Source organism: Psammomys obesus, unplaced genomic scaffold (genome assembly GCF_907164565.1).
Source record: "Psammomys obesus unplaced genomic scaffold, mPsaObe1.curated_primary_1811, whole genome shotgun sequence".
NCBI lineage: Eukaryota > Metazoa > Chordata > Mammalia > Rodentia > Muridae > Psammomys > Psammomys obesus.
In genome coordinates this window covers 2,893,374-2,898,128 of record NW_026596095.1, presented here as the reverse complement: position 1 = coordinate 2,898,128, position 4,755 = coordinate 2,893,374, and positions in this window count along the sequence as shown.

Below are 4,755 nucleotides of genomic sequence, written 5' to 3'. Positions count from 1 at the left end.
GCTGTCTGCTCTTCTTGGGTGTATCTGCTTCTTTTTTTTCTAGGGTTTTCTGTTGGGCCATTAAGTTGCTTGTATGTGATGTTACGAATTTCTTCTTGCAGGCACTTAGTGCTATAAATTTTCCTCTGAGCACTGCTTTCAGTGTGTCTTATAAATTTGGGTATGTTGTGCCTTCATTTTCATTGAATTCTAGGAAGTCTTTAATTTCTTTCTCTGGTACTCTGGGACCAGTACAGCTGGCAGTTGCTGCTAAAGGGTAGAAGCTCTGCCTCACCCGCTGCAGACCCCAGGCTGGGCTGAGGATCTCTGGGTGAGTCTGCTGTGTAGGGGAGGGGAAAGGTCTGAGAGAGGGGAGTGCTGGTGATCAGAGGATCGTTTCTCTCCCCCCCCAGCAATTTCCTGGTGACCTGAGATCAAAATCCTCACCTCCTGTGATGTTCCCTGTCATTTAGAAAGCCTCACTGTTGTTTTCCTGGGTTCAGAGGACCTTCCACTCACCGACTGCGATGGTTTAGCTCTTCCACAGCTCAGGAACTGTGTGTGCTTGTCGCCATTTTGGCTCCACCCCCGAGAAACCTGATCTTAAAAACAAAACAAAACCAAAACAAAAGTGTATTCCTTTAATTTTGACTGCACCTTCTGCTGGAAGCCTATATGGAGACATGGAGGAAGGAAGCTTTTGCTCTTCTCTTCGATGACTCCCTAGTTCATCTTTTTTCACTAGTATTAGAGTTTACTTCTTTGGGAGTCCAGTATATACTGAAGGACAACTGAGACATCCAACCTCATGGACTGAGCAACTACTGGATTCTTAAGCTTTCTATTCAAAGCCAGCCATTTTTGGATTAGATGATCTGCATCCTGCAAGTCAATTTAATAAATCTAATATATACATATATGTATGAATGTATGTATGTATAAACAGATAGATTGATAGATGAGAGGCAGAGACGGAAAGAGACTCATTTGATATGTTTTGTTACTCTAGAGAACCCTGATTAATACAAACATGTAACTTACTGAGTAGAATAACTGTACCCTCAAACACATTGTAAAAATATTATTTAAATCATTCTAATCCTTGGTAGAAGAACAAACAGAGAAACAACAATTAAAATATAAATACAATAATGAGCTCAAAGGAAGAAAGTCAAGATATTGGAATAATGAAGCCATTTGAAGTATTTTTTCTTTTACTGTGCTTTTTATTTTGTTAGCATTAATTTTAAATTGCTATCATATGAAAATTCAATTGGTGTTTGTAAACCTTCTAATAAGCACTAATCTCAAGTGAGTGGTAGAAATAGTGCCATCATTATTTTGCCAATTTGTTTCTAAAATTTTTTAGTTCATATTTTTAATTGAGTAAACACTGTGACTATTTAAGCCGTCTGTCTATTTCTTTACCTATTCTTCACAAATCATTCCAAAAGTTTAAAACTGATAAAGACAAACAAAAGAAAATTCAACATTAACAATAACGAATAAATTGTAAGATATATTTGCGTTTCAAGCTCCAAAATTTCTAGTATAGCTAAAGTATATTTCTGAAGAAAGAATTGCCTTGGTTTGTGTGCCTCAAGCAATAGAATTAAAATAAGTTCTTCTTTATAAAAAAAAATTGTCTTCCATATATTAAAGTAAAGGTACCACAAATTCTTTATCATTCTTCAGTTGAGGGACATGCTAAAGTTGTTTCCAGATTCTGGCCATTATGAATAAAGCTGCTATCAAAATAGTTGAGCCTTTTATGGTTGAGCATCTTTCAGGAATATGTCCAAGACTGGAATAGCTGTGTCTTGAAGTAGCGCTATTCCCAATTTTCTAAGAAAGTGCCAGATTGATTTCCAGAGCAGGTGAAGAGAGGGAGCAGGACAGGAGCCTACCACGGATGTCCTCTGAAAGACTCAACTCAGCAGGGGATTGAAGCAGATGCTGAGACTAACAGTTAAACTTTGGACAGAGTGCAGGTAGTTTTATGGAAGAGTGTGGGGGACAGAAGCACCCGGAAGGAACAGGAGCTCCACAAGACCACCAACAAAGCCTACAAATCTGGGCCCTGGGAGCCCTGCAGAAACTGATGCACCAACCAAGGACCATGCATGGAGAGACCTCCTGCTCAGATGTAGCCCACAGGGAGCTCCATGTGGGTTCCCTCGTAAGGGCAGCGTGGACTCAGTTGCTGCTCTTTGATCACTTACCTCTGGTGAAGAGTGCTTAACAGGCCACAGCAGAAGAGGATGCAAGCAGTCCTGATGAGACTTGATTGGCTGAGGTAAGATGGGAGAAAAGGAGGGCTCCCCCTTTCTGTGGACTAGAGGAGAGGATGGGGGAAGAGGGAGGAAGAATGGGACTGGGAAGATACAGGGAGGGGGCTACAATCTGGATATAAAGTGAATAAATTATAAAAATAAAATTTAAAAAGAAATTATATGATATGTGTCCTGGGCCTGCTTTATGTCAGTTAATTTCTAGTTTCTTTCACCTTTCTGAAAATGACTTGATTTTGTTCTTATTCATGACTGACTAATACTTGGCTATATCCATATAAACGTTCTTTTTTTATAAACACTTTATTCATTCATCTGTCTCTTGATGGGCATTTATGTTTATCTCATAATTTAAATACTGGAATCACACAGTGATAAACATGGCCCATCTCTACTATGTATGGTCTTTTATTGTATGATAGATAGGTAACATAGAAGTTTTATTTGTAGCTTTTGGAGGTACCTTTACACCCAATAGCTGAGCACACATTTTAGTAGTAGCATGTGAGACACCCCATTTCCCTCTGTCCAGGAAAACATTTATTATGTTTTATATTTTTCTTGATATCCATCTGACTGGGGTGAGAATTAGCTTGGAGTTTTGACATGTATGTTCCTGATAGATAAAATTTCATGCTGGTTTCTGGTGACCTCCTCAGTTCAAAATCTGAAGCATGCATCACTTCAGCAGAGGTAGTCTTCCTACATTATTATGGTCTGTTTTTTTCAGTAAACATCATTTTCAATCTTATGTTTGAAAAAAAAATAAAGGATTATGGTGTATCTGGTTAAACAATGTTTCTGTGCACATCAGTGGGTATGTATGCAGAGAGATTATCATTGCAATATAAAACTTAATAAGAAAGATTCTTTTCTCAGGAACTGGTGGATAGTGAATATTATTTGAAAGCTTTAATAGAATTAATGAGTAATGTGAGAATTCCTTCAAGCTTCCATCCTCTGATTACTTGGATGAGACTTCAGAACTAACACTATCAGCATTCTCCTCAACCAAGGTTTCCAAACTTTTGGCTTTACTATGGAAGTCACAATACCTGATTCTCTGGATGTTTAGTCTGTAGTTCCAGACCACATATATGGCCAGATTTTCTTGTTCTCCAGCCTTCTGATGGTGTGAGATATAACGGGCCTTCATAATCTTATCACAAGAAAGCTAAAAGACTGCCTATGATTATGAATCAGCAGAATTCATATTATTTAAGTGGTTGTGTTACTGAAAGCAATCCATACATTTCACGCAATCTCCATCAAACACTGAAAGGCTCTTGACAACTTGAAACACAAAACAAATGTTAAAGATCATATAGAAGCACAAAATATCCACAATAGGGAAAGCAATTCTATTAAAAAAAAAAAAAAAGCAATACTGGTTATTAACAGTTCAGTTTCAAAAAATACCATACAGTTTCCTAACAAAACCAGAAGAGTATCAGCATGAGTCCACACGCACACATGTACATGCACATGAACATACACACACTCAGGGAGAGAGAGAAAGAGAGAGAGAGAGAGAGAGAGAGAGAGAGAGAGAGAGATTGAATAAAGTAGAAAACCTAGAAATAAATCTGACCCAAATCTGATTATAAGTAAAGGAGCAAAACAAACAAACCAAAACAAAACAAGACACTTCAAGAAATGCAATTTAGTATTTAAAAAATTGGTTATAATTTAAAGAAACCACATTAAAGTAAAATTATGTGTCATTTACAGTGATATGATAAAATGAGCAACAGTAATCAGTGCCATCTTTTCAGGCATTTACTTGTCTACCTGATACTTCAACTAATTTTAAAGGTCTAAGATGAGAGGAATTTGATTGAAGGGTAGCCTGCCACATAGTACTGGGAAGCATACTTGTAGAACATACTAAAAATATTCAACTGCATAAATAATATTCACTAATAACACGCAGAATATTTTTTTCTAGTAGGCTGGGCCCTCCCACATCAATCAACAACCTAGAAAACGCCTATTGGCTAATCTGATGGAGGCTTTTTTTTTTTTTTTTCAGTGACATTCTTTCCCCTGAGGTGACTGTAGTTTGTGTCAGGTTGTCAAAAATTCACCAGCACAATAGCATTTCACAGCCCTTCTCCATATCTTTCAGCTCCAACACTTTTTTCTCTTTTTCTGCACTGATCTTTGAGACTTAGAGGGGATGACATAAATGCGCTCTGGGATTGAGCACTCAACCAAACATTATTTTCAGCACTTTAAACAACCACGTGTCTCTGCATTAACCATTGTCCGTTGCAAAGAAAAGGTTCTCCAACTGAGTCTAGGAGGAGTATTGCTTATGTATATAAACATAAATACTTAGAAGGGGAAACAGAAGGACTTTAAGAGAGAGCAGGGGTGGAAGACTCCAAGAAAACAGTGCCTTTCAGACATAAGAGTTCTGATGTGCTTATGGACTCACTGAGACTGTCAGCATGCATACAGCAGAAGCAAAATATTTTATCTC